Genomic DNA, 13325 nt, shown 5'->3' with positions numbered 1-13325 from the left:
CTGCCTCTCATGGCTCATGGCATGCACAGCCGCTGAGCTGCTCTAAATAGGTGCCACCCTGAATAGGAGACAGATGGAAACGAAGGTCCCCCGCTGAGCGGTTCCTCTGCAGCTGTGCTGTGTTCCCAATGCCAGGTAGTGATGACAGCCCACCAAGGGGCACAGAGACACACGGAGACACACGTTCTGTGTACCATCACGCTCACTCACAATGCCAGGAAGGAATGGCAGGGAGGGAGGAGGAGGTAGGTTAACCCCTTGTGAATGTTGACCTGTTTAAAGGTAGCCAATATGAGAACATTCACAGACGGGACGACCAGGACGTGTACTCCGAGCATGCGCTGATCAACTGGCAAGTGTCTTCACTGACATTTTCAACCTGTCCCTGACCAAGTCTGTAATAACAAAATGTTTCAAGCAAACCACCAAAGTTCCTGTGCCCAAGACCACCAAGCACTAACATCTGTAGCCATGAAGTGCTTTGAAATGCTGGTCATGGCTCACATCAACACCATTATCCCAGAAACCCTAGACCCACTCCAATTTGCATACCGCCCCCACAGATCCACAAATGACACAATCTCTATTGCACTCCACACGGCCCTTTCCCACCTGGACAAAAGGAACACCTATGTGAGATTGCTATTCATTGACTACAGCTCAGTATTCAACACCATCGTGCCCTCCAAGCTCATCACTAAACTATGGACCCTAGGACTAAACACCTCCCTCTGTAACTGGATCCTGAACTTCCAGACGGGCCATCCCCAGGTGGTAAGGGTAGGTAACAACACATCTGCCACACGGATCCTCAACACAGGGGCCCCTCAGGGGTGCATGCTCAGTCCCTTCTTGTACTCTGTTCACCCATGACTGTATGGCCAAGCACGACTCCGACACCATCATTAAGTTTTCAGACGATCACAATGAGACAGCCTATAGGGAGGTGGTCAGAGACCTGGCAGTGCGGTGCAAGGATAACAAATTTCCCACAACGTGATCAAGGAGATGATCGTGGACTACAGGAAAAAGAGGGCCGAGCACGCCCCCATTCTCATCGACGGGGCTGTAGTGGAGCAGGTTGAGAGCTTCAAGTTCCTTGGTGTCCACATCACCAACAAACTATCGTGGTCCAAACACACCAAGACAGTCGTGAAGAGGGCACGACAATGCCTGTTCCCCCTCAGGAGACTGAAAAGATTTGTCATGGGTCCTCAGATCCTCAAATAGTTCTACAGCTGCACCATCGAGAGCTGACTGGTTGCATCACTGCCTGATATGGAAACTGCTTGGCCTCTGACCGCAAGACACTACAGAGGTTGGTGTGTACGGATGAATACATCACTGGGGCCAAGCTACCATCTAGGATCTATATACCAGGCGGTGTCAGGAAGGCCCTAAAAGCCACCCTAGTCATAGACTGTTCTCTCTGCTACCGCACGGCCAGCGCTACCGGAGCGCCAACAGTTTCTACCCCCAAGCCACGAGACTTCTGAACAGCTAATGAAATGGCTACCCAGACTATTTGCATTGACCCCCGCCCCACCCCCATTTTTACACTGCTGCTACTCTCTGTTTATTATCTATGCATAGTCACTATACCTCCACCTACGTACATGTACATATTACCTCAATTATCTGGACTAACCTGTGCCCCCGTACATTGACTCTGTACGGGTACCCCCTGCATATAGCCCCGCTACTGTTATTTTCTGCTGATATTTAATTATTTGTCATTTTTCTATTTTCTTCATTCTTCAGTTTATTTGAGTAAATACTTTCTTAACACTTATTTTATTTTATTTTTCGTATAACTGCATTGTTGGTTAAGGGTTTGTAAGTAAGCATTTCACTGTAAGTGTACACCTGTTGTATTCGGGGCATGTGACAAATAACATTTGATTTGATTTGATCCCCGAACAACGCCCTACAGGGACACAGAGGCTTGGGTCGGGCAAGAGGACATTTTGACTACGGCACCCATCACAATGTATACCTGTGAAACAAATGAAACATGAAAATGAAACATGGATACATATATTTACACACTCATTGTCACATTCATTTATTTGGACTTGGTTGTCATGACATGACCAGACGCTTGAAAGACTTACTTTTGATCATTCTTTTCTTACATGGCTGTCATTAAAAGAGAGAATCTGTCTGTCTGCAGGATATAAACCCACGCTAGTCCTCAGATGTGCTTTTCACAGAGACCAGACCACTTAGACAGGAGAGCAGGACCCAGCTCGGTGCAGACGGCAGACAATGAGACAGAGAGAAAAGAGACACCCCCAGTCAGAATGTAACTGCAGCCAATTAGGCCGCTAGCCTCTATGACATATTGTCTACCGGCTCCATGAATATTTCATCAGAGGAGACTCTCCATAAAGGTCATTGTAGAATTTCCAAACAGAGAGACACCTGTTTTTATTTTAAAGACAGGGCTGAATGAATTATGCCCTCTCCCTCTTTCTCGTTGCCCAGGTATGAACACTTTCACATTCAGGTTACTGGTATGAAAGTCTTCCCTCAAAGTCTGACAGCCTATTAATTAGGGTTGCAAAGGGAGGGTATATCACTGGAAACCTTCTCATTTTACCAGTAAACTACAAGAATGTTGGTATCTCTCAGGGATTTTATGTAATCTATCAGACATCTAGTGGCCCTTTTGGGTACTTCAGATTATTACAGGTGTCTGTAATCATCTCTGGACCACCGTCTGGCCTTATCACTAGGGTGACCACATGGCCCTTTGTCCCGCAACCAAACAATCATGTGCCTCATTTTCTAAAAGAAATTCTAACAAAAGTAATTTACTAAAAAGGTTGATTTGTTCCGTATTTCAGTCCAACCTGTCAATTTTGCAGCAGAGAGGAAGAGGTGAAGCGAGAGGTTTCACTCGCCAAAATCTGTCCAAAATAAGCCCAATGCGGGATCTAAGCTTTTTGCCTGACTCCCATTGTTAGGGTGGAGACATAAGCATCTCGTCATTATATACAGATCTCTGTTTGCAGTCACGGTGCGCTTTTGACAAGATGTATATCATAAGGATGTGGTACTGGTGATGTTAAACACTTCTCCAACCGTTGTTGAGATCTGATATTCTGTGCAGAGCAGGGCTAATGTCATATTGTCAACCAATCACATTTGTCGAATCCTTTCGGTCTAACTTCCAACTGAACGTGAACTTCTTATCAAGAGCTACAAAAGTAAGTACACTGAACAAAAATATAATCACAACATGTAAAGTGTTGGTCCCATGTTTAATGAGCTGAAATAAAAGATCCACAAAATGTTCCATATGCACAAAAATATTATATCTCTCAAATGTTGTGCACAAATTAGTTTTCATCCCTGTTTGTGAGTATTTCTTCTTTGCCAAGATAATCCATCCACCTGACAGGTGTGGCATATCAAGAAGCTGATTAAACAGCATGATCATTACACAGGTGCACCTTGTGCTGGGGACAATAAAAGGCCACTCTAAAATGTGCAGTTTTGTCATACAACTCAAAGCCACAGATGTTGCAAGTTTTGAGGGAATGTGCAATTGTCTGGCTGACTGCTGGAATGTCTACTAGAGCTGTTGCCAGATAATTTAATGTTAATTTCTCTACCATAAACCGCCTCCAACGTTGCTTGGCAGAATTTGGCAGTACGTCCAGCCGACACCACAACCGCAGACCATGTGTAAGCGTGCCAGTCCAGGACCTCCACATCCGGCATCTTCACCTGCAGGATCGTCTGAGACCAGCCACCCGGACAGCTGATGAAACTGTGGGTTTGCACAACCAAAGAAATTCTGCACAAACTGTCAGAAACCATCTCAGGGATGCTCATCTGCGTGCTCATCATCCTCACAAGAGTCTTGACGTGACTGCAGTTCGGCGTCGTAACTGTCTTCAGTTCTGTGGGCAAATGCTCACCTTCAATGGCCACTGGTTCACTGGAGAAGTGTGCTCTTCACGGATGAATCCCGGTTTCAACTGTACCGGGCAGAAGGCAGCCAGCTTGTTTGGCATCGTGTAGGCGAGCAGTTTGCTAATGTTAACGTTGTGAACAGACAGCCCCATGGTGGCGGTGGGGTTATGGTATGGGCAGGCATAAGCTACGCACCACAAACACTTTTTATCAATGACAATTTGAATGCACAGAGATACTGTGACGAGATCGTGAGGCCCATTGTCATGCCATTCATCCGACGCCATCGCCTCATGTTTCTGCATGATAATGCACAACCCCATGTTGCAAGGATCTGTACACAATTCCTGGAAGCTGATGGGATGCTCTGGATCGACTTGTACGACAGCGTGTTTCAGTTCCACCAATATCCAGAAACTGTACACAGCCATTGAAGAGGAGTGGGACAACATTCCACAGGCCACAATCAACAGCCTGATCAACTCAATGTGAAGGAGATGTGTCGCACTGCATGAGGAAAATGGTGGTCACACCAGATACTGACTGGTTTTCTGAAATCCATAGATTAGGGCCTAATGAATTGATTTAAATTGACAGATTTCCTTAAATGAACTGTAACTCAGTAAAACCTTTGACATTGTTGCATGTTGTGTTTATATTTTTGTTCAGTGTATATAAGTTGATCAAACTGAAAAGATGTAAGGTGATTTTGTCAAACTTGTAAGGCCCTCCATGCTCATTAGTGGCTCACCTAACATATTTGCTGCTACTTCACTCAATCCGGTTTCCAAATTCTCCTTTCTTAATGGTTTTACATTCCTTAATTGTTTTACCAACCAGAAATGTTTCCTTGGCCAAGTATTCCCAGATTTTCAGAAAACACACACACACATTTGATATGTTTTCTGCATGACCAAATGTTGTCAAGGCAATTGCGTAGCCTATAGGCACGCTTCAATTAGCTTGTACGGTGCAGCGGGGGGGGATTTTATTAAAGTAGGCTACACTGTCCCACAAATGTCCCGCAAAATCATCCCGTTGTCCCGCATTTCGGTATTTTAAATGTAAAATATATTAAATAATTAAAGAACATGATTTTAAAATAGAATGACAAAGCTGTTAAACATGATCCTAAATACAAGTAATCAACTTAGTGAATACCATTGGTGTTCACTATGAGAGTTTCAGCATATAGTGCCTTTGGAAAGTATTCAGACCCCTTGACTTTTTGTTACGTTACAGCCTTACTCTAAAATGGATTTAAAAAAAGGAAATCCTCAGCAATCTGTAGAATGCAATACCCCAGAGTGAAAAAGCAAAAATAGTTTTTTTGCTATGAGACTCGAAATTGAGCTCAAGTGCATCCTGTTTCGATGATTTGGAAAGGCACACACCTTTCTATTTAAGGTCCCACAGTTGACAGTGCATGTCAGAGCAAAAAAAAACTATCCTTGAGGTCAAACGAATTGTCCGCAGAGCTCAGAGACCAGATTGTGTCGAGGCACAGATCTGGGGAAGGGTACCAAAACATTTCTGCAGCATTGAAGGTCCCCAAGAACACAGTGGCCTCCATCATTCTTAAATGGAAGAAGTTTGGAACCACCAAGACTCTTCCTTGAGCTGGCTGTCTGGCCAAACTGAGCAATCAGTGGAGAAGGGTCTTGGTCAGGGAGGTGACCAAGAACCCAATGGTCACTGTGACATAGCTCTAGAGTTCCTCTGTGGAGACAGGAGAACCAGACAACCATGCTCGATAGCACTCCACCAATCAGACCTTTATGGTAGAGTGACCAGACGGAAGCTACTCCTCAGTAAAAGGCACATGACAGCCCGCTTAGAGTTTGCCATAAGTAACTGAAAGACTCTCAGACCATGAGAAACAAGATTCTCTGGTCTGATGAAACCAAGATTAAACTATTTGGCCTGAATGCCGAGCGTCACATCTGGAGAAAACCTGGCACCATCCCTACTGTGAAGCATGGTGGTGGCAGCATCATGCTGTGGGTATGTTTTTCAGCGGCAGGGACTAGAAGACTAGTCACGATTGAGGCAAAGATGAACGGAGCAAAGTAGAGAGAGATCCGGGTGCTCAGGACCTCAGACTGGGGCAATGGTTCATCTTTCAACAGGACAACAACCCTAAGCACAGCCAAGACAACGCAGGAGTGGCATCGTGGACAAATCTCTTAATGTCCCTGAGTGGCCCAGCCAGAGCCCGGACTTGAACCCGATTGAACATCTCTGGAGAGACCTGAAAATAGCTGTGCAGCAATACCCCCCATCCCACCTGACAGAGCTTGAGAGGATCTGCAGAGAAGAATGGGAGAAACTCTCCAAATACAGGTACCCAAGAAGACTTGAGACTGTAATTGCTGACAAAGGTGCTTCAACAAAGTACTGATTAAAGGGTCTGAATACGTATTTGTTTTTGCTTTGTCATTATGGTGTATTCTTTTGTAGATGGACTATTTAATACATTTTAGAATAAGGCTGTAACGTAAGAAAATGTCGAAAATGTCAAGCTGTCTGAATACTTTCCAAGTGCACTGTTTATCACAGTTTCTAAACCCAGAGGCACAACATTGCGAGACATCCGGGAACTTTGCGATACAGGCTTTGGGCTTTGAGAAGTCATTGAAGTCATTGAAATTCTTCCTTAGTTCTTCATTTTTGCGAAATCTAAAGGCATAACCAAGATTTGAACTAATGAACATGTTATTACTCCAACCTTGTTAAAGTTTGACACGTTTTCATTTTTGTCAAAAAACAACTTCATGTTGAAGGAGTGGCTTTGATTTGATGGCCTGCACATGAGCAGTTTGGCGCCTATTAGACCCGATGACTTGATTCTATGCATGAGCTTAGCTAGCCAACGTCGCCATGACATCGCCTACAAGTGTGATCGGGGATTTCTATTGGAGAAGCAGTTTTACACCATGCCCAAACCGGGCATCGTTCGCAAGTTGATTTTGTCCCCCCACAGCAAACGCGATCACGACACACAGGTTGAAATATCAAAACAAACTCTGAACCTAATATACCTAATATACTCTGAACCTAATATAACCAATTATATTAATTTGGTGACAGGTCAAAAAGCATTATACATTTATGGTAATTTGGCTAGATAGCTTGCACTTGCTAGCTAATTTGTCCTATTTAGCTAGCTTGCTGTTGCTACTTAATTTGTCCTATTTAGCTAGCTTGCTGTTGCTACCTGATTTGTCCTATTTAGCTAGCTTGCTGTTGCTACCTAATTTGTCTTATTTAGCTAGCTTGCTGTTGCTACCTAATTTGTCCTGGGATATAAACACTGAGTTCTTTTTTTACCTGAAATGCACATGGTGCTCTACTCCGACAATTAATCCACACATAAAACAGTCAACCGAATCGTTTCTAGTCATCTCTCCTCCTTCCAGGCTTTTTTTTCTTTGGACTTTATATGGCGATTGGCATCTAACTTTCATAATAAGGTGTATTACCACAACTGACCGATCTCAGTTCATCTTTCAATTGCCCATGTGTGTATAACCAATGAGGAGATGGCACATGGATATATGCTTCTATAAACCAATAAGTAGATGGGAGAGGCAGGACTTGCACCGCGTTCAGCGTCACAAATAGCCCTGACTTCTATTTTAAAGCTTGGCAACGCAGATACTGGTTGGCTGGTGCAATGATTGAATAACATGTGTACACTTATTTTGCAACGCTCGAGCACGCGACGAGAGCGGTGTGGTCAGCATGTTAAACCTGATGATGTGATTCTACGCATGAGCTTAGCTAGCCAACGTCGCCATAACATTGCCTACAAGTGTGATCGGGGATTTCTATTGGAGAAGCATTTATAGCCTTCATACTGTACTGTCTTTAATAATATCCTTAATATTTATTTTACTACGTCTATGTATCTGTTGTCAATGTTTTGGTGTCAAACTGGTGGTAGTTATGAAGAAAAGTCAATAGTTGGAAGATTTGCTGAGTCTAAATGACAATAGATTACCTTACATTGACTGACCTAAAATTAATGAATGATCTGGTAACTTTGGTCATTTTCCGCTTATATTTGCAACCCTACCTTTTGATTCAAGTATTCTAAAAGTATTTGACAAATGACTTTTATCCACTAGGAACTCAGCTGCACCCACAGTAGGAGTTTTCTAAAGGCTACTATGTCTAGTCTTACATACAGTATGTCTATTGAAATATGCTATGTTACTATGTGTTTTCTATTTAACATTAATACCACACATGAACGCCAGTGTGTTAGATTTCTATTGGGACCTCTCTGTGGATATTATTTATAAGCATTGCATTTAAATCAGAGGCAATAATACCACATTGGACTACAGTAGCAGGATTGGTGGTGCGTGTATTTCCTTTGTAGTACCCTCCTCCTCATTAAAAACAGTATTTTAGACATAGAGGTGAGGCTAGGGAGTCCTTTTATTTGATCTGCTTTGCATAATCCAATTCAATCCATCCTTTGTGACGAAAAAAAATCTATTAACTCTCCTTAATTGGCCTGACTTTGCGCACATAACTGTAACACTAATCAATACTGAAATAAGAAATGAAGCCAAAGACCATCTCATTGAATTGATTTTTGGAGAGGAGGTCTAAATATTGCAGCGTAGGATATATGAGCCGGAGGTCCATAATGTGCACTGCACACTGTGTCTCCTTCTGTGAGAGCCTTGAAGTGGAGCCGACAAGGGCAATTAGAAGGAAGGGGATCCTATTTGTAAACAACAACACTATGAGGAAGGGAGAGATGAGACCTTGATCTCATTAATAACACTATGATAAAGGAGGGGTAAAGTGCTTTAGTTGAAAGGCTTAACAGAGATGAAGCACATTCATTATAGTAAATGGCTTTGTTTCTTATTAAAGTAGTTGCACAGAGGTATGATGGTGAACTATGGGGTCAAAAGAGTCCCCTTGCCCAAGTAGTAGCTATATGACAGAAGATTGCATTTCACCATAACCTCCCTCAGCCTTCCCCTTCACATCCATCCTCTCATTCTTTCTATTTTCTCTTCCACTCTTCTCTGTGCCTGCATGATGTGGTGTACTGTCAAGGAAAGAGAGAGAGGGAGAGAGAGAGAAAGAGAGAGAGAGAGTTCTGTGGGGCCGTCTGCTGTAGCCCCACGGCCAGCCAAGCCGCCAAGCAGGAAGTAGATCTGGGGCTGCTCTCCTCTCCCAGGTCCTGCCTTGTAGAAATGGCCACCTGTTCAAGGGGCTCTCCCCCCTCTCTCTCTCCCTCCTCTCTCTCTCCCTCCTCTCTCTCTCTCCCCCTGGCCAGGACCAGCTGTGCCAGGGACCTCCCCGCTCTGCCCGCCCAGCAGAGGACACAAGCTGGGACCACATGCCCCCTATGCCTGGCAGACGGGCAGAGACAGAGACAGACAGGCAGAGACAGGCAGGCAAGCAGGCAGACAAATCAAGGCACACGATGTACCCAGTGATGAGGTTGTCTCTTGTAGACAACGGGTAAATCCTAATGGGCTTTAGTATGAGCGGTTAAGTTGACCTCCTCTGCCTGCCTAGTCTGTGCATAGGTTTCATAAACATTTTGAGATCATGATACTTAGTGTGACAGACAGTATTAAGGAACGAGGGGGGGGGATGATTAACAGCAGACAGTAGGGTTAATATACAGTACCTATGTAATCTTCCTGAGGTTCATCTCACATATATGCCTATGTGTTTCTCTTTTCCTCTCCAGGGCAACACTCTGGCACTGTTCCCCGGCCAAGCCTGTCAGATGGCCGTGTCTTGGCAGGTGATACTGCACATGTGCAGCACACTCTGCATGGCAACAATGCCACTTCAGCAGATAATGGTGTCTCCTGGCCTGAAGGAAGTTCACACCGTCTGTCTGGTGCCACCTGCTGAGGTGACGGATGGGTGTGAAGAGCAGAACATCTGGACTGAGGATGTGCGGTATGTGACCTACTGTACAAGTGTTGGGGTCAATTCCATGTACACTCAGTTTACCTCCTGAATTGAAATGGAATTGACTCCAACCCTGTAGCTTACTGCAGCATGGAATGATATTGGACCGTTGTGCTGCGAGACCCTACGGGTCCGGGTTTGGGGTCAGAGTATCTCCTGGATGACAGTCCAGTCCAACAGGGTCTCCATGGCTCCTTCCTCCAGTCCCAGTTCCTCTTCTGTCAGGCAGCACTCCAGTGGCAGCTTTGCCCCTCTGGAGCCCCTGCACGGCGCCCCCACTTGTGCCTTTCTGGTTATCAGACCCCTCACAGGCACTCTGATCTGGGTTGCTAAGCGCTGCCCATGTGTTTGTTTGCCTTATCCCCTGTGCCCTGAGCCAAGCCCTGTGAAGGAGGCTGATAAAAAACAACAGCTACAGAGTTGGCAGTGAGAGGAGAGGAAATGTCGCCCAAGGAATCTGAGTGCCCTTCCCTCTGGGGACTTGAAGGGGAACTGTAGAGGGCAAGAGAGTGCAACACACACACAGCACACCATTTTTTGATGCACATTTAGGGCAGTCCCAGTCCCATCCGCCTTATTCAATTACAGGCAAAAATGAACTAAAAGACAAGTGTTGCTTTTTCATCCTCTCCCTGATAGATATTTTATTGAGCACTCTTTCTCCCTCCTTTTCTCTTGTTTTCTATCATGCTCTTTATCTTTTTTTGCCTCTGTATCCCTCTCTCTCTCTCTTCCTCCCTCTCTCTCTCTTCCTCCCTCTCTCTCTCTCTTCCTCCCTCTCTCTTTTGGTTCAAAGGGCAGGGGAATGTAGTGATGGCGAGACAGAGAGAGATGCTCAAAGCCCCCCTGGTGAGCCTGTCCTGGGGCTGTGTGCTCTGTGGTCACTCTCTGGGGGCCTGGGGCCTGGGGTTGGCCCATGAAAGGGCCCGGTCCATTCTCTGGAGAGGGCACTGTGTTGAAAGAGCCTGGTCCATTCTCTGGGGAGAGAGCACTGTGTTGTGTGTTTTGCACTAGTCTCATCTCTTTGGAGATAAGATCACTTTTATAGGGTTGAAATCTGCAAATCTGGTGGGAAGTAAAGCTTCCCTTTAAAATGTCACCTCTGATTATGTTGGTTTGGCCTGGATGTGCTGCACAGCTCTCTGGAGTTAATTGAAAACGATAACAAAGGAGAGAGGTTGTGAATTGTGTTGTTTTCTAATAGATTCTAACAGGCTTTGACAAAGGGAGGAGGTGGAGGTTGATGAACGGCGGTGACTATGAGTTTTTAAAGTCACATTGCTGTTTGAGCTAGAGAGAGAGAGAGAGAGAGAGAGAGAGAGAGAGAGAGAGAGAGAGAGAGAGAGAGAGAGAGAGAGAGAGAGAGAGAGAGAGAGAGAGACAGAGAGACAGAGAGATAGAGAGAGAGAGAGAGAGAGAGAGACAAAGAGAGAGAGAGCGACAGAGAGAGACAGAGACAGAGACAGAGAGAGAGAGCGACAGAGAGACAGAGACAGAGACAGAGACAGAGAGAGCGAGAGCGAGAGAGAGAGAGAGAGAGAGAGAGAGAGAGAGAGAGAGAGAGAGAGAGAGAGAGAGAGAGAGAGAGAGAGAAATAAGCCACCCCGTGGTACGAGGGAAGGTCAGAAAGAGAGAGAGGGATGAGAGATGAGGGGCTGCACATGGTAGAGAGGAAACAAGTAAATAGAAGCAGCTCTAATAGGAATATCAAGCCACTGAAAGGTAAACAGGCTTCTCCAGACTGATACAAAGGGAATGTGGCGGCTTTGAGAGCGCTGGAGTGCTGGCACGCTCCTGTGGCGGCGCGATAACGCCCCTCTGGCTGCCTGCATCCCAGAGATAAGGCAGAGCACTGGCATGTGTCGCCCCTGATCCCAATTTCACAGTCAATATTCATCCAGTCTGACAAACAAGCACCATTTAAGATAAAAAATAAATATAGAATCCTTCTGCTATTACCTCCTGTTTATTAATCTCCCAGCATCCACTGCCTTTTAAACAGCGGTAAACACCCCCTCTTCTCCTCCCCTGTCTCCCCCAGCCTCATACCCCCTCCCCCCCCAGCCTCATACCCCCTCTCCTCCCCTGTCTCCCCCCAGCCTCATACCCCCTCTCCTCCCCCTGTCTCCCCCCAGCCTCATACCCCTCTCCTCCCCTGTCTCCCCCAGCCTCATACCCCCTCTCCTCCCCCTGTCTCCCCCCAGCCTCATACCCCCTCTCCTCCCCCTGTCTCCCCCAGCCTCATACCCCCTCTCCTCCCCCTGTCTCCCCCAGCCTCATACCCCTCTCCTCCCCCTGTCTCCCCCAGCCTCATACCCCCTCTCCTCCCCCTGTCTCCCCCCAGCCTCATACCCCCTCTCCTCCCCCTGTCTCCCCCCCAGCCTCATACCCCCTCTCCTCCCCTGTCTCCCCCCCAGCCTCATACCCCCTCTCCTCCCCTGTCTCCCCCCAGCCTCATACCCCCTCTCCTCCCCCTGTCTCCCCCCAGCCTCATACCCCCTCCTCCCCCCTGTCTCCCCCCAGCCTCATACCCTCTCCTCCCACTGTCTCCACCCCAGCCTCATACCCCCTCTCCTCCCCCTGTCTCCCCCAGCCTCATACCCCCTCTCCTCCCCCTGTCTCCCCCCCAGCCTCATACCCCTCTCCCCCCCTGTCTCCCCCCCCAGCCTCATACTCACTCTCCTCCCACTGTCTCCACCCCAGCCTCATACCCCCTCTCCTCCCCCTGTCTCCCCCAGCCTCATACCCCCTCTCCTCCCCCTGTCTCCCCCCAGCCTCATACCCCCTCTCCTCCCCCTGTCTCCCCCCCCTAGCCTCATACCCCCTCTCCTCCCCTGTCTCCCCCCAGCCTCATACCCCCTCTCCTCCCCCTGTCTCCCCCAGCCTCATACTCACTCTCCTCCCACTGTCTCCACCCCAGCCTCATACCCCCTCTCCTCCCCCTGTCTCCCCCCAGCCTCATACCCCCTCCTCCCCCTGTCTCCCCCTGTACCCCCTCCCTCCCCCTGTCTCCCCCCAGCCTCATACCCCCTCTCCTCCCCCTGTCTCCCCCACAGCCTCATACTCACTCTCCTCCCACTGTCTCCACCCCAGCCTCATACCCCTCTCCTCCCCCCTGTCTCCCCCAGCCTCATACCCCCTCCTCCCCCTGTCTCCCCCCAGCCTCATACCCCTCTCCTCCCCCTGTCTCCCCCAGCCTCATACCCCCTCTCCTCCCCCTGTCTCCCCCCAGCCTCATACCCCCTCTCCTCCCCCTGTCTCCCCCAGCCTCATACCCCTCTCCTCCCCTGTCTCCCCCCAGCCTCATACTCACTCTCCTCCCACTGTCTCCACCCCAGCCTCACCCCAGCCTCATACCCCCTCTCCTCCCCCTGTCCCCCCCAGCCTCATACCCCCCTCTCCCCCCTCTCCCCCCCAGCCTCCCCCCTCTCCTCCCCCTGTCT

This window comes from Oncorhynchus gorbuscha, linkage group LG05 (assembly GCF_021184085.1).
Source record: "Oncorhynchus gorbuscha isolate QuinsamMale2020 ecotype Even-year linkage group LG05, OgorEven_v1.0, whole genome shotgun sequence".
NCBI lineage: Eukaryota > Metazoa > Chordata > Actinopteri > Salmoniformes > Salmonidae > Oncorhynchus > Oncorhynchus gorbuscha.
Note: the sequence above shows the minus strand (reverse complement) of the source record.